This window comes from Panthera tigris, chromosome D2 (genome assembly GCF_018350195.1).
Source record: "Panthera tigris isolate Pti1 chromosome D2, P.tigris_Pti1_mat1.1, whole genome shotgun sequence".
Classification (NCBI taxonomy): domain Eukaryota; kingdom Metazoa; phylum Chordata; class Mammalia; order Carnivora; family Felidae; genus Panthera; species Panthera tigris.
Window position 1 is genome coordinate 62920171 of NC_056670.1, and position 21281 is coordinate 62941451.

Here is a 21281-nt window from a genome sequence, read left to right on the forward strand (position 1 = left end):
TATGTCTTCTTGTTGAGTTGTTGAGGAGTGTGTTTCTAGAAGGAGGCATGGATTCTTTCTGGTACCCCTCTCCATCCCCTTCCCCTTTCTTTCTGAATCATGTTATATAGGCATCTATCAATAATGAAGACAAGTAAATAAGAAACCTGGTTCAGCCATTTTCCAGAAATAGACTTTCGGGCAAATTTTTTACCCTATCTCAGAATTTCACTTTGCTCATCTGTAAAATTAGCTAAGGAGTACATTAAGTCATCTATAAGGTGTTATGTCTAGCTTCTGATGTTAGCCCTTCTTCAGGCATGGTAAACATTTGTTTCCCAGAAGTGAACCGAATGATACTCATCTCTACCCTGTAACCAAAATAAAACCCGTGCCTATAATCATTGATTCTCCCAAGCACAGGCACCAAAAGTTGGCAACATATCTTGCATTAACTATTGTGGGAAATGTAATGTGAGTGACATTTGGGATATTAGACGTGACTTTAAATCATAATGACAGAAAGAGAAGAAAGTCCTTATAATTAGGAAATTATTATTAAACTATAACTTAAAATATTGTTCAAAGGGCTATCAATAAGGCAGAGTGATAGAGACAAATAGAAAAAACAAAAGGTGAGAAGTCAATGATGGATGGAAGGATATAAGAAAACTACAAAGACAGCAGAAGAAGCCCAAGGATCCTGAAAGAGAGTAAGCAGGGAAGACAGATCCATGTATAACATCATGCTAAAAACATGTTTGAGCTGCTACATGGTGGGAAGCATGGCATGGGAGCCTCTGCTTGATATGGAAAGATAAGAAATTTTCTAAGGAAAGGGACTATGAGGAAATCAAAAGGATGGACATTGCTTTTCTGTTTGTTCAGGCTGTTCTGAAGAATGGTCTCCCGGGCGCTTCTGGCTCAGGTTGCGCAAAGGCAAAACAAAGTGACAGCAATGGTTACACATTTCAGTCTGGAAGTGCATTTCTGTCATAGAGTTCCCAGTCATTTTGATCCAGTAGGTTTCTTCTTCTTCTTTTTTTAAAGACTCCTAGCCAGCCTGCAATGATGAAGGCTTCCCCGTTGAGAAAGCCAGGAAGCAGGCAATTCTGCACACTTGCTCTTTAGGTCGACCTTTGTTAGAGATGATGTGACATTTTCTCTTTTTCCAAGACCCAAATTAATTCTAGGCATCTCATCAGTCTGTTTTCAAAATCATGTCATCCTAGTTTTCTCCCATCAAACATGTAGGTGGTGAGTCTTTGTGATAAGGCACCCATTTCTAGCTTCCTTGCTGTTCTCCTTCTTGCCTGGGATGGGGGGCACATCCAGGAATTATCAGCAGTTTGTATTGTAAGTACTTTAGTCATTTGAATTTGTATTTTCTAATCTTTGACATGCGAAGTTAAAGATAACATGAGACCAGTTCTTTTATCAGGCGGGATTTGCTCAGCTTGCAATATACAGTTCCACTAATTGCTCATTCAGTAAGGAGCTGCTGAGGATGTTGCTACTTGAAGGCTGGGGCAGAGGATAGACAGAAATGTTGCTGCATACTTTGTTCTAACTGAAAATCAGAGAGGCGATGATTCATTTTCTGAGGGTTGTGTTATCAGTCACTGTGCTCTCTTTTCCTCTGTAGTTCACAGCCATAGTGTTTTTTTGCTGAGACTATGTGGCTAATGTAAAACAAAACAAAACACCCAATAAACCAAATCAACTGAGTGAATTTAAAGATCGGATTGACTTTTTTTCAACAAGTCATTAATAGGGCACGACTGATGGGGTTTTGGAGTGGTGGTGGTCCGGAGTTGATGGTCAAGAAAGAATTCCTGAGACGTCTTGGGTGCAAATAGGTGATTTTATTCAAGCATGGGGACAGGATCCACGGGCAGAAAGAGCTGCATTGGGATTGTGAGGAGTGACTGGTTATGTACTATGGAGTTGGGGGAGGTAAAGGCCAAAGGGAGGCCTCCAGAAGGACTTTCCTTTGCTAAAGAGGACTCACAAGATGCCTGGGGCCTTGCTCTTGTCAGGCTAGGGCTGTTTTCCCTCTAGTAAGGCATTAACTAGACAGTAGGGGGTTCCTGAAGAAATATTAAACTCTGTATTTGCTTGAAGATTGTCAATGGGCTGCAGGTTATTGTTAGAAATAAGCCTATCGACCCAATCACAGGAGGGACACGCAGACTTGGAGCCCAGGGAAACGAGGCTTTAATCAATGTTCTTGCAAGAGTGGGTGTCTGATGGACAAGCACACTTGGGGCTGTTATAGCAGACAGTTTATCTCCTAGCGTGTAAGCCCCTCCCCTGGCTCCTTATCGGCTGAGTACTGCAGAGGTTACAGCCTTATCCGGACATTGCCTATGCCCATATAAGGCAAAAAGTAGTCTGGAACAAATGTACGTTCCTTGAGGTGACACAGAGACGTTGAATCCCTCTTCACTTTGTTCTCTGGCACATGTTCATGGCAAAGCCCAAGAAAATAAGCCTGCCAAACAGAGAGGGTAAGAAGAACCAGGAAGTGACGTGTCTAAGGGTTTGGACTCCACTGTTGGGCTGTTGGGGGGGAGGGGGTTGTACATATTTCCAGTAGGTTGTAAACCTATTGTTAATTAGACAGCACAGCTTTCATTTGGTATTTCTGAATATGAATCATCTGCCTTACTTCTCACAGCTGTGAAGAAATTTAATTTTACCTGCCATTTCCTTCTTGGGTTTGTTCCCCACATCCCTGTGGAGGGGAGTGTGACGTTGGGGCTCCAGGAAACTGAGGGTATAGGTTTTGGGAGATGAGGCTATTGATAAGATTGCATTTTTTTTCTTGTCATTTACTAAGATATTTGTTAACTGATAGAGACTCGTGCCCTGCATGACTGTGATCTCTATCAGTTAACCATTTGTTTTCTTTCCTTTGCTTTGTTCTTGGACAGCCAGAAGTGCCTGGGGAATGTCACACACATCCCACCTGGGAGGGGGCGGTGTCGTTAGCTTGTGCTTTGCCCTCAGCTTGCCTCACGTTCCCTCCCTCATCGGCATCACATGTAGCAATTAGAGAAGAGCCCTGAGGAGTTGTGCAAAATGCAAGGTTTTTATATGCAGAAGGAAGGTGGGACAAGGGAACTAAAATAATAGATTATATTAAGGGAAGTCTTATCATTTGATGACTTCACCAGTGTTCATCAGGAGATTCCAGACTGATTGGTTTAGAATTCCATGCCCAGGAGAGGCTGCAGCTGCAGTTAGGTTAGGTGTTATCTTGGGGCTTACCAGAAATGACTATTTTTAAAGAATCATGGACAGTGTCTAGGAATGGAGTGGATCTGGCATTGTCCTCGAGGCCCTTCGTGGACACTATGACGACATTGCAAGAGATGTGCATTTTCATATAGTAGGTTGCTCAAGAAGACTGTCCCGGTCTGATGTGTCGTGAGTAGAATCAACATTGTTTTTTAGGGGAGGAAGTGCTCCAGATGAATATACAAACTAAAAGAGGAATCTCGGGGACCTAGGTTTAGCTACTAATCAGGACCAAATCTCTGGCAGGAGCCTTAGCCTCAGTGTGGGCTGACCAACTGAGATTTCTCTGGGCTAGCTTCTCCATGCAAAACATTGTCTTGGGGCCAGATTTTAAGGTTGGGAAGCACATTTTGTAATCCGCGTCCTGTGCCTGCAAGATTTCTTCAGCATAGTCCTAGGAAGTCAGAAGCAATCTACTTTATACTGTCTTGATCATGCCCTTACTTTGTATTTTCTCTGAATTTTCTAGCTACGGTTTGGGTAACATTCTTTGATGTTATCTTGGTCTTGGGTCCTCCCAGCTTTCCTCTTCGGATTCTATGGAGTTTGCAAGCAGGTGTCTGTGTCTCCCCCGTATCCTGCTCATTAAGGATATGGTAAACACTCATGAAAGGAATGCATGAATGCATGTATGCCTTCTACACTGAAAAGCACTACTCACTGAATTCCCTCACTGAAAACACAGAAAAAAAAAACACCAAAAAACAAAAACGAGGTGACTTTCTTAGAGTCAACCAACTTCTCTTGCCTTGTGCATTCATTTGTTCATCACACAAACATGTATTAGGTACCACGAAGAATGAAAAGGTAGATTAACAGATGGGGAGATCTCTGTTTATTCAGGGCACATTTGAAAGGTGGCGTGGAGGAAATACAGTGGAGAGTAAAATATGCTCACTGCTTTTAAACAACCGTAGTCAAGTGAACTATCCAAGGAGGTAAACACAGAGTTCATTTGAACTGTGTTAGTTATTGTAACAGAAATGCGTCCATGGTGCTACACAAACACAGAGTGGTAGAGCTGATCGGGGAACATGCTAAGCTAAGAGTTTCAACCTTGATCATTGAAGGGAAAGTAACTTGGCAGAGGTGGGAGGCTGGGGGGCACAGGAACAAAAGGAGCAAAAAGAATTGAGGTGCAGAGCGTCCGATGTTCAGTCCGACACCTTACACCATACCAAAGGAATGAATGAAGAAAGCGCTGCTTTGCATGGCCCATTAACTTTCCAACGATCCTCTGCCGCATTCGCACAGCCATTAGAGAATTCTTTTCGGGGTGTTTCCCTATTATAGCCATTTGGAGATGTGAGAAATTACACTCAACAGCCCAGAAAACTACCCCCAGAGCTTTCATTAGCATCTGCGTATCATCTCCTTGTGCTGGTAAATATCTAGATTGTCGGCTCCAGTCACTCTACCCCAGTCTTAATGCGAGCAAATAAAACCCAAGCACTCATCAGAAAATAAAATATTTACCCTGCACACTACCATAAACAAAGCTACTGGAACGGCGTACCATTTTAATAACCATTGTGTACAGGAATGTTGTAAGATAAATGCTGTATTTTCTCCAGAACATAAAGATACGCTGGCGGTAATCACAGGAAATGTGCGGAACTGGGATCTCTCCAGGAGGAGGGAGTGGGTGACTATAAGGCGGTGTCCTCTGCTGATGTATTGATGATTCCTTCTTCCCTTCTTATGTATTGGAAGTGACTATATTCAGGCATTTTGGCAATAAGTTTGTTACTATGTATAGCTCTAAAGAAGAACGGTTGTGCAAGGGTAATCTCAAAGAGGAGTTACAGTAACTCCCTAGTCTTTTAATGTGTATTATCTATTATCTGCTGCTTCTGAAACCACAGTGGACATTGAAGATTAAGACTTTTTTTTAAGTTTATTTTGGGCTTTCATCTGGAGCTGAAGAAAAAGCTACAGTCAGTCTGTATTTATTCCACTGCTATGACTCTACAGGGCTCAGGCTTCATAGGTATTTGAGGCCCTCTGTGAAATGAGTGCTGGCCACTCCAGCTCTACTCTGATCTTTGAGTCTCAATTTTCTTTTCCCCAAGTAATTTCAAACTTTCATGCCTAGTTCATTTTGTTTCCTCCTGGTCAACTCCTATGCATCCAGGAATACCTGCATCCCAGAGACATAGGAAAAAACCGACCCATTCTCCATCCACATAGAGTACCCGGACTGCAGGTATGCATGGTAATCAAGGCCAAGGGCAGTGTTTGCCTTGTGCACTGCTCTAATGCCTGCACTTGGGCCAGGTCTGACATAGAATAGATGCTCCATAAGCTTTTTTTTTTTTTAAAGTAGCCTTCGTGTCCAGCATGGAGCATACTGTGGGGCTTGAACTCAAGACCCTGAGATCAAGAGCTGAGCTGAGATCAACAGCTGGATGCCTAATCGGCTGAGGCACCCAGGTATCCCTCATAAGTATTTTTAAATTACCTTATCTCAAACATGGAGGGTTTTTTTTGTTGTTGTTGTTTTAATTTTAATGTTTATTTATTTTTGAGAGACCGAGAGAGAGCATGCATGGGGGAGGGACAGAGAAACACACACACACAGAATCCAAAGTAGGCTCCAGGCTCCGAGCTGTCAGCACAGAGCCTGATGTGGGGCTTGAACCTGTGAACTACGAGATCATGACCTGAGCCAAAGTCTGACGCTTAACTGACTGAGCCACCCAGGCACCCCTAAAACACGGAGATTTTCAGCTTGCTTTTGTGAATCAGCCACCTTGCCCTTGTTGGCTAAGCTTGGGCCATATTCACTAGATGAGTGTTTGGAGGAGTTCCCCAAACACTCCCTGATTTATTCCCAGCTCCCTGATTTATGAAGTTGGCACTGACTCAGGCCGCTGAGCTCTCCTCTGTGACATATTGCCAGGGTCCAGGAGGCCTGCATTACACATGCCTCTTGCCTTCTCCTCCCCTTCCTATTCCTGGTTTTGAGTAGTATTAGTCAGATGATATGCTGCCACTTTCAAAATGCTGAGAACAAAGGGGCGAAGCCTCTGTGTGATATGCAGAGGCCTTTCCCCAGAGACAGGATAAAGCGAGAATAAAAAGAAAAGCAGAAGGCACTCCCCTCAAGTGTAGGCACCCACTGAGTGTGTGTTCCTCAAAGGGCACCGACCGGCCGGACTATGTGGGACCTGCCACGTGCCTGGGTGGGCTAAGGTCACAAGTCATGACACAAGGGAGGAAGGCAGGGAGTGAGGCCCGAGGCTGCTGGAACAGATCCCTGGAGAAGGAGACTGAAGAGAGCCAGGCTTAAAAAGAAAGGAAAACTTCACATCCACAGAGAATGAGTGATGAGGTTGTGTGCCAGGAGGGTGTTAAGTCTTGGAACAAACCGGACAGGCCAGCAGACAGGCGGGCACAGCCTGTCCCCAGGAGAACTTGGACATGTGCCTGCCGCAGAGCAGTGTGACACAAAGTCAGAGGAAAAGACCAAACCTGGGAGGCCTTGAATGCCGAGGTTAACATTTAGACTTTACCAACACATATCTTTTAAGTCCCTGTGTCCCTTCTGAGCTAGACTCTTCCTGGACAATTGTGCTGGGAGAGGTTGCAAGAATATATTCTGAGTTGCTTCTTCTTCAAGAATGAGTCCTCGATGCATCCTTCCCCATTGGTCGCTTTCAAGGGACAAATGCCAGAACAGCTATGGACTGACCCTTCTCTTTAATAGCCAAACCGGTGTTTGGTGCTGAGTGTCTGGAGACAGGAGCTATGGTCTATGCTTGTTTGTTCATTTTTCTCTGAAGCTCAGACAGGACCATAACAGCCCTGGCCTGCGTCCTGAGAAGGGTAACCATTTGAAGTGCAGTTCTGATGAAAGGAGGAGGGAACGAGCCCACAAGTTTATTCTGGTTATTAATCAGTACATTTCACTAGTCCCAGCCTCAAAATCTGAGCTGTTGCCAGCGGCCACAGAATCCCCACATGCTAATTCACAGTGGAGCTGAAAAGTGAAAGCATTTTCAAATCTGTGGTGTTGCGTGAAACATTATTAAGCGTGTATTATTACCTCAGTAGATCTCGGTGGCGGTTTAACTATTAGAGAATTTCACAGCATATATAATATTATCCAAATGAATCAATACCTTAACCTCGAGGCCGATCCCTCAATTACTGTAACTACCAGTTGCTAATTGGAAGGCTTTTTACACTCTGCGCTCCCTTTAGACTGTCCACGCTGCCCGTGTGAATGCAACCAAGGAGCACAGATAAATTGAGCATGAACAATTAGACTCTTCTGCTTTGGGTGATCTAAAGAGAGACGTGAAATGCCATTACATGGCGTTGTGATTTTGAATCTCTGGGTCGAGGCTTGACTCTAGTTGACTGAATATCTTAGTCCTGGCGGGGTTGGAAGGTGGGATATTTTTTAAAGACTTGAAGCAATTCGAAAGCATCAGATGTTTTCAAATGGTAATGGAGAGTTTCACCCAGATGCTTTCTGTGCGGTGTCTAGTATAGCTGTTATCAGCCTCAGGTGTTATTAAGTGGGGCTGCGGCTGGGACAGGTGTCACTTTATGCTAATGTAGGCAAGTGGTCCTGGCCAAAGGGGCTCCTGGGATTGAACACGCCTGGGCAAGCTTGGAGACCACCGTCTTATGCTCTAACTTTGGCTTTAGCCTGAGAGCCCTTTGCTGCCCTTTGAGGAAGAGGTAAAATCACAGTGTCAAAAATCACTGAGCTCCAGTGAACAAAAAAATAAATCTGGCAGTTTTCACTTACCCTCTGAAGCAAAACAAATCAGAAATACCTCAGTGACTGATAACCGAAGGTGTCAATGGCTTTTAATCACTCACTATTATCAATTCAGCATTTTCTGGCAGGTCACAAAACAACGGAGTGCTCCCAGGCTGGTGGAAAGTAAAACTTCATCAGTTGCTCTCCGTATTCCTAAAATAATTAAATAAAACCCAGGCAAATAACCATGTTTGTGGGCCAGGTTAGTAGTACAAACGTCAATGCTGACCAAGGTTGGGCAGGCAAAAGGCTTAGTATAGTGTAAGGTTTTTAAAACTGTATAATGCCTTAGGAATCCTCTGGGGATCTTGTTAAAACTCAGGCTGGAGGCCTGTCCACCAAAGGTTCCGATTGGACGGTATAGGGTGAGGCCCGTGAATTTGCATTTCTAACAAACTCCCGGGTGATGCTGATCTGCTGGTCTCTGTGGGCCACCTGGTGAGTCCACACAGATGTCGAACGGACAGGGCTGGAGGGGACCGGATGGAAGAGTCTGCCTCGATAACAGGAGGTAAATAACTCCAGCCGGTATCCATCCATCCTGGGATGGAGGGCTGCTGTTGCCAAATCATCTCAATTTTGTGAAATCTTTCATGGCAAGCAACCAGCTCACTATTTTTCTTTTAAAATTCTCCTCCTGAAAAGTAAGACCTATCCATCAGGTAGGCGTGGCCAGTAGGTCACCAGTTTGAAACAGCTGGCCTTGTTACGTGTCCTGGAGATGGGGCATTATTTAGTGGAGTGCTGTTAAATATAGCACATGGAAAAATAAAACTGCCCACGTCTGACAGAACAAAATGTAAACTGTCATCATCTGATTCTCATACTTTAGATCTCCAGGGGCTCTTTCAAAACCCAACTAAGACAAAATGAACAGGATTCTTTTCCAGGGAAAGAACATGGACATTCATCTAACATGTGAGCAAGAATATTGTGGGAATTTCCTGTGTGTATCTCAATTCCTCCAAAGTGAGAACTGGGCTCATTATGGGCATGGTATGTTGGCAAATAATATTTTTTTCTGTGTTTGTTTGTTTGTTTCTCTCTGTCTCTCCCTCTTTCTCTCTCTCTCTCAGTCTGTCTCTCTCACTCTTTCGATCTCTCTTTCTGTTGTCTACAGCAAGACCAATTAGGGCATCAGGGCTGCAGCGGGAAAATGTGAGCTGAAATAAGAGTGACATTCAGAAGAGATTTCTTTTCAAGCTCTGTGTCTTTGGGAAGCCTCCGTGCGGTGACCTTATACTTGGAATTCAGCTTTCAGCTGGTATATCCAGCATTAAAGGTGACAGGGAAAATAAAAGTCTTCCTTCCAAAGATTGTGTGTGCCTTTGGCAAAGGTTATAGATGTGATGTCTTTGAACATCCTTCTTCATGATGGCTCTGTCGCTGGAAACGGGCAGAGAAGAGAGGAAATCTGTAGTGAGCCAAAGCTGTTTTCAGGGTAATGATTGTCAAATCCTGTACCTCTTGAATGCAGAACAACGGTGGGTTTCATATTTACATCTAAATATCTGGTTTACTTACCACTTTGCTCTCTCCCTCTCCTGCCCTGCCATACCTTTGAAGACCTAGGCTAAAAAAGAGAAAATAATGCATTTAAAAAGAGAACAGTAAAATGCCCCAGCCTCATCTAAACAAGGGATTTTTGAGGCTGGAAGCCACTCATTAACTCTTGCAGCTCTTAAACTTTTTCCTGTGGCTCACCTTGTTTTTTCACCAGGAATAACAGAAGGCAAAAGTATAACATGTGCCCTTTCCAGTCCACTGTCCCTGCCTGAAGGGATCCAGATGTCTCTAAACGTGGTTGGTTATAGGTCATTATCATTATTTCAGGGATTATTCATTCACTATCCAGGGTGGGCTGGGGACTGGAGACAGGGACAAGAAATGCCAAACAAGCCCATTTAGATGTATGATCCTGCCTGTACGTTACTATTCACCAGCACACTCCTTTCTGCTCAGGCCATTTCTAGAATATTCATAGTGTTCCCGTGAACCCATCGGAACACTACAGACCAACACAAACTGTATCCCCCTTGAAGCTTTCCATGGCAACCCCCAGGTTCTTGTGGAGTTAGGTACTTGAGCAGAACACAACGTGAGAATGAACCCATCATGCGCCCAATTGCTGACATTCCTGCTAGTGACGAATTAGGGGACCTTGACCAATCACTACCAGCCCCTTCTACACAGTCCGCCATATTGCAATGGCAAGTCTGGGACATTTCTTTGAGGCCTTATTCCCATATGACTCCAAGTTAGATTTCACTACGTTGGTGAGATTTGAACACTGAAAAAGAGAACGACTATTCTCTGGGACAGCTGCTGGCAGAGATGTGGGCAGACTTAAATGTTGTAGCAGCGCTGTAGGGTATTTGTAGGGACTTTCAGGAAGGTGATGAAGACAGAGAACTCTTCAGTAGCCTCTTCCCTGTGATGGCTGAAGTTCACAGCTCCATCAGGGTGAAAATCCTTAATTTCTTTCTTTCTTTCTGTTTTTTTTTTTTTTTTTTTTTTTTTATCTTTTATTTCTTGGTTTGGTGTCACAAGGGATTCTGTGCACACATTTTCTGATTTTGGAGTTCCGCTAGTGGCTTCCCTGGTATACATTCTCTTTCTCCAGAAAGGCAGCTCACTAGTTGTGCAAGCCTTTAATTCCTGTATAAAAACATTTTTGCTATGATTTCTTTAGTTTTCTTGGCTAAACCCTGAAGGATACAAAGCCTCAATCCCTCATTAGCAAAACCTAGATTAAGCCATACTCACCCAATAAGTTTATTGTGAGGACTGAATGAAATAATGCATATAAAGTGCCTGGCATGGCTCCTGGAACTACATAAACACTAAGTCCCTCCTTTATTTCACAGAACAAAGCACTAGGGCCAACACTCTAGCACTCGGTCCACAACGAATTGGTTTGTTAATATAGAGCCCAGCCCAGTCATAGTCAGACCACAGGCACTGAATAAACATGTATTGATAGAGTGAGTCCTGAGTTTGGCCAAGCTAATTTCTAGCACATCTGCTACCATCTTTCATGTCATAGGTAAAGAGTCCTGGGGGAGTCTTCCAACCATTCATTGTAAAGCACCTTGATAATTCTAGGTTTGGGGATCAAATCATCCCAGATTAAGACTAAGACTATCATGTTTCCTAAAACTAACAACAGAGTTACATATTACTCTCTCACGCCTTCCATCTAATGCGAAACATGGGCTGTAAATGTGGACTTAAGCTGGGTACAGGTTGAAGGCAGTTGGCTCTGGGACCAGTTTGGGGGTGGCAGTGGCCTTGTGGGCATCACGGATATCATTCTGTCATTCTATGTGCTAGTCAGTAAGAGAACAGCAGAAATAAACTCTGGTACTTTTTATTTCTCTATAGAGTTAAGTGCGGTGATTCTTTTGTACTTTCTATAAATGTAATAGTGGTGATTTGAACTAATTTTTCTGAAGGGTCTACATTTAGGGGTTATTTATCAGGAGTATTGTTCCCTCTGTGGTGTCAGTTAGGGCAGCCAAGTAGACAAGAATTGGAATTCCATGAATGGCGCCATCTTTGTTGGAGCAGACTTTTTGGCTTATCTGCCCTTCATGTTGAAGTAAAGTTCTCCTGCCAAAGAACTCTGGAAGGAGATCTATTCTTCACTTCCTGAGGTATATATGTTGTTTGGCCTTGATGCACATTCCCCAAGGATACATCCTCTCTGGTCAATAATATTCTATTTCTGCTCTTCTTCAAGGAAGCATGGTAGCTGAAACATAGTCTCTCGAGACACACTGACTTGATCCAAATACTGTGTTTGCTGGTGAATAGCTGTGTGACTTTGGACGAGCAACTTAACCTGTCTGCCAGAGTTTCCTAATTCGGGGTAAAAAAGGTGAGGGTAATAATAGCATCAAGGGGTTACTGAGAACAATAAAGAAGCTATTTACATAAAGTCTGCAACAGCATCTTCTATACAATAAGTCTTTGAAACATATTATCATGCATTATTATGGTAGACATTACATACAAAATAGCTTACATTCTGGGGGGAAGATTTGCTGTGTTTTAGTAATTGATAATCATGTAGGAAGATAAAATGTAGATGTCGTGTTTCTCTCTGGTCTCTTAGGGTTCACATCTAACGTGGAAAGGTGACCTGCATGTTAAAACTCCAAACACAAGGCAGATATAAAGTGCTTTAAATTTGAAAAGGGAAACAGAAATTTCAGTGTGTGTTAAGGAAATATGAGTGGAAGAAGCTCTCAAAGGATGGCAACACTTTAGACATGCAGTGATGACCAGTGGAACAGAGACAGGCATGGGACTGTAGGCAAAAGGATTGGAGCCACTAAGCATGGAAACACAGAATGGATATTCAGTTGGATGAGGCTCATTACTTCTGAAGAAAATAGCTGTCAGACTATGAGAAAGAAGGCAGGCATATTTGGTTTGGATAATAGGCTACTTAAAAAGAATGTAATTTGTTGGTACCACTTAATTTTTTTTGAGTCTATTTATTTATTTTGAGAGAGAGAGGTGGAGAGAGAGAGGGAGAGAGAGCATCCCAAACAGGCTCCACACTGTCAACGCAGAGCCTGACATGGGGCTCAATCTTACAAACCATGAGATCACGACTTGAGCCGAGATCTAGAGTCAGATGCTTAACCGACTGAGCCACCCAGCGCCCCTATTGGTACCATTTTTAAGTTGAAATTTATTTTTTTGTTTAGATTTCTATGTTTATTGCAAAGTAAAAACTAGAATGTCTAGTAACATGCATTCCAATATTATCTAGACTTGTGTTCCTATGTGCAAATGGACATGACTTTAGTTAGAAAGTGTTTGGGTCTTCCACTGTGCCATGGCTCCTACCATTGCCTATTGCCTCACATACCAGTACCTCAATCATTTGTGTTCTCACAGTTGACTCTATAGGGCCTCAAGTTTCTTCCCCTATTCTAGAGACTGAAATAGAAGGGTACAGCAATTAGAACATGAAATGGGGAGCTATAGAAGGTGTAGTGGCAGTTTTAGTGAAGAACGCCAAGTTAGATCTGCTGATGAAGTGATAAGAGGAGGTGCAGGGTTGGATGCACAAGAAAAGAGGATGAGGACCTGACTTCCTACAGAAGCAGGACAAGAGAGCCATCAGACATACCTGAAGGTGACATGTATGGTAGCCTGGGTCCAGAAGTTAGCGTCCAGGGGGCATGTAAATGAAGCTCCCTGAGTAGCCCACCCCAGTGTGTGACATGAGTGGAGGCCCTGTATGCTCCAGGCTCATGGGCCAGGCACATGGGTGGTCAGCCAAGTGTCTGGTCACTCCACTGCTGAGAACACTGGCTTACTGTGGCCTTGGGCATCCTTCACAACCCATGGAGCATCTAGACCTTCACTGCAGTACAGAATTTTATGAACATGATATTTTTTTCTTTCAAATCTCAGCTTGAAAATGGACTCATACCTACTGGTATCATGGTCTTAGGTGGTTTCTTTCATCTCTCTGTTATCTGAAAAATGGGGTCAATATTGCATGCCTAATTGGCTTTTCTGAGGATTAAATTGTGTACACAAAATGCTTATCAAGGCATATAGTAAGGATTCTGTAAAAGTTACTGATTATTATTATTATTATTATTATTATTATTATTACTGCGATGTTAACGTTCTGAGCACCTTAGCCTACAGGTCAGGGTTCTAGGTGGCATGAGAGAGTGGGAAACTCAATCTCTGGGAACTGTAGGTTTGTTATTTTCTGCCACCCCCAGTTGGTGTGGTCTGGGGAATCACACACATGTTTTTTTTTTTTTTTTTTGCAAGAGAAAATGTGAGCAAAATTATATACCAAAGATCAAATAGTAGGATTATGAAGTGTTAACTTTGAAAACTAAGAAACCAGTCAAGTGCTATTAAAATAACCTAGAAATGAATTGTTAGCCATGTAATTCATCAAAAATACAGTGGGCACAGTGCCTGGCACAAAATGAATACTCACTATTGTTTACTTCTTTTTTGACACTGAGTTTAACTAATTTGCCTTTACACATATGCAATGATTACTTTTATGTGTCAACTTGACTGGCCATGGGGTGCCCGGATTAAACATTATTTCTGGGTGTGTCTGTGAGGGTGTTTCTGGATAAAATTAGATTTGAATTGGTGTACTCAGCAAAGTTGATCACCCTCCCATTGTGGGTGGGCATTATCAGATCCCTTGAAAGCATGAATAGAACAGAGAGATAGAGGAAGGAAGAATTCCCCCATTTTTCCTGCCTCACTGCTTGAGCTGGGACATCTTATCTCATTTTCTCCTGCCCTTTGATTGGGATTTACATGACTCGCTACCCTGGTTCTCAGGCCTCAGACTCGGGCTGAATTAGACCACTGGCTTTCCTGGGTCTCCAGCTTGTAGATGGCAGATGGTGGGACCTCTCAGTATCTATAACTGCGTGAGTCAATTCCTTGTGATAAGACTCTGGGTAGGTCAGTGGGTAGGTAGGGATGGATGTGGATGTGGAGATAAATATGATAGAGATAGAGACAGATGTCCTATTGATTCTCTTTCTCTAGAGAACCCTGACTCACCCGGCACATTATTTCATCTAAGTTCTCACACCTACCCTGTGAAGTAGGTATTATATCTGTCTCCATTTTAGAGATGAGGAAATGAAAGTTAGAGTAAATTGCATGTTCAACACTACACAGCTAGTAAACGTCAGAGCTGGTGTTTGAGCCCCGACAATCAGGCCAGGGGTCAGGGTGCTGTGCATGGCCTCATGTGAACTCTGTGCTTTAGGAACCTGCAGCCCCAGATGAGACGGATGTGCAGAATACGTTCCACGTGTGTGATAAGAGCCACAGTAGAGGTATAGAGAAGGGTCTGACAGAGAGCACAGACAAAAACAGATGCATTTCTGAATGAGGTGAGGAGGGCTTCCCAGTAGAGTGACACTACAACTGGCTCTCGAGGAGTACGATGCCAGAGAAATACAGAAAATGTCTGTAAGGCATGTTCATCCTTTCTTGGCAGCAGGCTCAATCAGCATTTATCATAACGTAAATGGTCTACGCCTTTTGATCCTGTGATGTCACTAACTGTGACAGACTGAGAGAAAAATGCACAAAAACGCTTATCTGAACTATTATTCCCAAGTAGAGAAAAGAAGGAACCGTATTAAATGTGCTAACAACATAACTTGCACAAAGTCATGCAACCCAGTCATCAGAAGTTAAGGTGGACACGCGTCCACAGTGAATCACTGAGTGGCAGAGGGAGGTGAAGTTGACCTCGTGTGTATAAAATGTATGTAACATAGAATATGTGCATCTAAAGTGGTGCACAGATATGCTGTAGGCATAAAGAATAACCTGGAAAGATTTCACCGTATGGTCCTCTCTAGGTAGTGGAATTTGGGGGGACGTTTAGTTTCTCCTTTTACTTTTCTGTGATTTGTATTTTGACAATAGACATATATCCCCAAAATTCTGGCATAAAAAAAATAAAGAAAAGCAACAAGCTTGGAAAGCCAGACAACTTAAATATTAAGCAAAAGAATTACAGAATATGACTGTTCAGGAAAGAAAGAAAGAAAAAAAGAAAAAAAAGCTAGAAAGCACCGAGTGCCCAATATCTTTTTATACGTAGACCTGATGACTTTGGTGACAACGTGATTTAAGGAAACGTTTTAGTTCAAGCTGTTCAGGAGATGGCGGAGCTGCGATCCCACAGGCTAATTCTTCTAGGCAATGCTACCCTCCATGTGCCAAGTCCTGTTGAATCAGAGTGGGTTACAGATGTGCAGGCCTTCAGCCTTGATCCTTCAGCCTTCGGAGTGGACACACAAGGCTTCGGACAGCAGAGCCTCTGGACCAAGAGCCCCTGGCAATGGACTACCTCATCTGTTTACCCAGTATGGCATTTATTCTATGTGAGCTGTGAGGTAAAAAAAAAAATGGAGGCCTAAAGAGACTATTTTATGTGGCCTATTGTTTTTTTTTTAAAAAGATAACTGCCAGAGAGGTTCCCAAAGTCACATAGCTTGTTAGATAAGTAAGCCAATCACTTCTTCTTTTGTATTTTTTAATTAATTAATTAATTAAATTGATTATATGTTTTTAAAGTTTATTTATTTATTTTGAAGGTGGGGGGCACAGAGAGAAAGGGAGAGAGAGAATCCCAAGCAGGCTCTGCACTGGTAGCGGGATTCCACCCCACAAACCGTGAGATCATGACCTGAGTCAAAAGCTAGAGTAGGATGCTTAACCAGAGGAGTCACCCAGACACCCCTTATTTTATATTTTAAAGTAATCTCTACATCCAACATGGGGCTTAAACTTACAACCCCGAGATCACAAGTTCCATGCTCCACCGACTGAGCCAGCCAGTAGAATTAAATTTATTAAATAATAAAATTATTTTAAATTATTAATTTAATAATAACATTAAATATTTTAAACTAAATTAAATTAAAGTAGAAATAAGAATATTGACACACACACACCAACATTGAATTACAGCCAGAATCGAAGAGCACACCACAGAATGACTGAATTCCAGGAATGATATATTCTGACAAGCCAAGTGACCTCACTGCTTTTCAAGGGCCCTCCTCTCTCTATCTGATATTGATTATTCTGGATCCATTATCGGCTCATTTGAAGTAAATATCTGGACATTCACAATGTTAGCGTAACTCATACAACATGGTAGTCTTTGTTTTCATCATCTAGGCCTTGTTTTTGTTAATAATCGCTATATAGAGGTTCAGCCCTATAGATGTTGTCTTCTGTTGGATGGTTCATTTCCAACTATTGATTAGTTAGGATATTTACGTCCATGTCTGTCTTCAAGACAGCCTGGGGCGTAACTCTCATGATGGGTTACTCAGGGTGTAGCTGCCAGTCATGGACACAGATTAGACCACTCAGAGCTGAGGCCATTCGGGAGATGAAGTGCTCGCTTTGAGCAGTTTCCGGCATGGTTTGTGAGACTAAAGTTCATTTTCCACTTTATGATATATCCATCCTCCATATCTTCGTCCTCTCAAATCTGGGCTTCTAAAGTCTTTGTTAAGGTTCAACTACACAGTGGCCCTATTTCTCCCTCCTTATCCCACAATTGATGTGTTTTTGTCTTCCTACATCCCAGGGTGTTGGGCGGCATGTTTGCCCAATGTTCCTTTGACTATACAGGGAAGAAATAGGGAAATGGCTTCTGAGATGGGCTGACAAATGTCCACGTGCTAATCCCTGGAACCTGTGAATATTACCATATGGGGCAAAAGGGACATGCGGATGCGATTATATCATGGGTCTTGAGATGGGGAGATTATCCTGGGTTCTCTGGATGGGGCTTAAAGGGAATCACAAGTGTCCTCAGAAGGAGGTGGAGGGAGACTTATTATAGAAGAGGAAGTAGGTATAAGGATGGAAGCAAGAAGTCAGAGTGATGAGACGAAAGAGTCACAGCCAACGAATGTAGGCAGCCTCCAGAGACTAGAAGGGGCAAGGAAACAGCTTCCAGAAGACTTACAATGCTAGTATGCACTTTACTGGCTTTATCCTAGAGAAATTGATTTGGATTTCTGTCCTCCAGAACTATAAGAGAATAAATTCATGTTGTTTTAAACCACTACTTTTGTTCTATTATTATTATTATTATTATTATTATTAATTATTACAGCAATGATAGGAAACTAACACAAGCTGTTTCATGGAAAGTACTTCCCACACTATCACTATGCAGTTCCCACCTGTTGGAAAAATTTTATTTCTGGTCAATTCTCATCTATTACTGATAACACATCTTTATTTTTCTCTGATTCTACTATTTCTATTTTACTGACGAGGAAACCAAGCCTTTGAAAGCAACATCAGGTGCCTGGGTGGCTCGGTTGGTTAAGCGGCTGACTTCAGCTCAGGTCATGATCTCACAGTTCGTGAGTTCGAGCCTTGGGTCGGGCTCTGTGCTGACAGCTTGGAGTCTGGAGCCTGGTTTGCATTCTGTGTCTCCCTCTCTCTCTGTTCCTCCCCCGCTCACACTCTGTCTCTCTCTCAAAAATAAATAAAGATTAAAAAAAAATTTTCTTTTTAAAAAGAAAGCAACATGTTTTTCTTAAGGAAGCATTACTGGTAAGCCATAGACTGTCAGAAAGCAACAGGCTTTCTCTCTGTTTCCAAATAAATTGTCTTTCTCAGACAGTAAACCCTTGCCCTTGAATTTGAGCTTTCCCTTCTCTGATGAACAGGAAGCAGGGATTTCCTTTCCTTTTGTGTATTTTACTGCATAAAATATCAGTGTGGCTATGACTGTAATAATGATGAGCTTGACTTAGATGCTTGGGGATGAGTCTTGGAACTTTTTAGTGATTCACTCCCTATAGATGGAAATAGTATCAGAGAGAAAAAAATATCATCTTTAAAATTCTTTCACTAGGTGACCTCTAAGGTCACTGAGAGCCAGATGAGTAAAAGAATCTTTCAAGTGGTTTGGGTCAGTGCCACATTTTTCATAATACTTATGAGGGCACTTTCCTGTTATATTTAAATGGACTTGTCTTTCTGGGCTTTTTGTCTCCATTTTAGGTAGAAGTTGTCCTTCCTATTCTCCCTCCTTCATGCGCAGCCCTAAAGTAAAATTGCTATTTTTGGTATGGGTGATGATGATGGTGGCAGTGTCTAACACTTATTAAATGCTTACTGTACTTACTATGCACTAGACACAGGGCTAAGTGGTCTTGCATGAACACTTTATATTAATCCTCACAACTTGGTGACTTAGGTGCTTTTATTATTGATCGGGATGCTGAAACTCAGAGAGGTTAAGTGACTCACCCAAGGTCACGATGCTAGTAAGTACTAGAACCAATGGTTAATGAAAGTCTTTCTAATTTTCAAGCTCATGTGCTTTTTTCAAGAATGACTTTCCCTCCTGTCCAATTCTAGAAAATACCACTTCCCAGCCGTTCCGTTGCTGCTTAAAATGCATATGTGGTTTTCTGGCTCTCTGTATACTTCACTGCAGCTCCCCAGTGTGTCTCACTCTTTTGGGCAGAGTCAGGCATTTCCAAATCATTCTAAGATCTTCCCCCATTCTTTCTGCCCCAAGTCCAGGAACACTACTGTTTCCTCCGAGCAGCTGGTTCAGTGCAGCCATCACAAAGAATAAGGAACTGATCACCCCAACCCCACCTGTGTGTGAACTTTGCCCAAGGAAACAGAGTCTGACTTGATTGTAGGAGGAAGATGGAGAGGGTTTCATGAGCCTAGAGAAGTGACTGGTGGCATTCCCACCCAACTTTTAAAATGTTGTTTCATTTTTTATAGTCTCTCAAAAACCTACCCCCAAACTGTGTGGTCTTTGACAGTATACAACCCTGCTTTCTCCTTCCCCCATCGCAAAGGTGAGGACTTACTGGATTAGGCGGACTATGCTAGAAAGTCACTTGATGACTGATATTTAGAAACTGCATTCTTTTTCTCTTAGAAAATTGGCCCGATCTTGGAGGTTCCCAAAAGTGTGATATGGAAAAATGCAAAAGCATCTTAGGATTTTCCTGATGAAGGGCAAAGTCAAGGCCCAGTCTTGCTTGTTCACTGAGGGGGTCTTAAACACCCCATTGTCCTCTACAACACATAATAATGTTCTTTTAATTGAGCTCCGTGTTCACTATCAAGAAGAGTGAGTGAAAGATGAGAAATAAAATTCTTCCATTCGTTTCCACTGGCTATTACCTCAGTAATGGCATTAATAAAGGTGGCATTAGAAAGAACTGGGGAAAAAATCATCATTACTCTTGGGCCCATAAGAAATGAAGATTCAAAAGGTTATTACAGGTAATAAATTCACATTCTAACATGTGAAATGATTGTGGGCTTGGATTGGATGCATTTGGCTTAGTGATGGTTTTCCAATGGGAGTCGCATTCTGGCTGGATAAAACCCTGGCCTCTGGGCCAGAGAGGGAAACTGGGGGTTCTGTTCCAAGCTGGGGACTCTGGTGCAGTGTCAATTCTGCAGTGACAATTCCTCCCCAAATCTGCTCTGAAAAGCCCAGCTGAGAGATGTTTCTGTGCTTGCCAGAATCTCCGAGGACAGGGAAGAAAGACGGTGCTAGATGAAGACAAGGTGAATAAATGAAATCTGTCTAGCCTGAGTGAGCACGGCGTCCAAAAGCTATTCCAGGAATCGGAAAGCAATCGCTCTCCAAATTGCTCTGTTCACACCCAAACTACAGCTGATGCATTATGTTTCTGCTAAAATCCAAGTTTACCAAGCCATGAGTTTAAATAAGCAAAATGTCACCATTCTTAACCCCCAAAACAAAGGGATTTAAAATGGCTGCCACTGCTTAGCCAAAAACATAAATTTAAAAACTTCAATTTATGTATGAAATTGTTATTGCCTCTCTAAAGCTTTTAAGGTATAATTATCTGAATTCTAAGGGTGGAGGGGGGTAAAGAAATCTCTCTAATGCTTTTTGCTTCTTTTTTTTTCTTTTTGTGCTCTCACTCTTTTATTTTTGCTTTTTAAAACTTAAAATAGTAATTATTAACTGTAAATGTACTGTCTTCCTCTGAGATGAGATGCTAATAATGCCTTCATGACCTCTGTCTACTACCATGAAATAATAGAGCACTAGTTGAAAAGTCAAGAAACCTAGGTTTAATATTTAATTCTGTCTTCCATGTCTAGATATTCAGGCTCCAGATTTCGGTGTCCCTCTTCACTTCTCTTTCTCTAATATCTTTCATCCATTCTTTTGGCAAATCTAACTACTTCTCACAATTTCTACCACTATTCAACCAAAGTCCATGTTACTGTCATCTTTTCACACAGTTGCCAGAATATCCTTTATAAAAGAAAAATCACATCAGGTCACCCTGTTTCAAACCTTTTCATGACTTCCCAACCCACTTAGAACACTCTCCAGAGCTCTTACCACATCCTATAAGACCTGGCTCTTGGATAATCTACCAGTACATTGTCTAATATTCTTTCCCTCCCTTACTGGGCTCCAGCCGTGCTGGCCCCCTTGCTTATCCATAGGCACATGTCAGCATGGAGGCTCCCCATGTTTGTGTTTCCACTTGGGCTACGCTTCCCTGAGCTCTTCCCAAGGTTTGTCTTGGAATATCACTTCTCACTGAGACTTCTCTCACCACTCTCTCTAGAGAGGCCACCCATCAAGACTCTCCACCCCTTATTCTTCTTTATTTTCAGTGACTCATCTCTA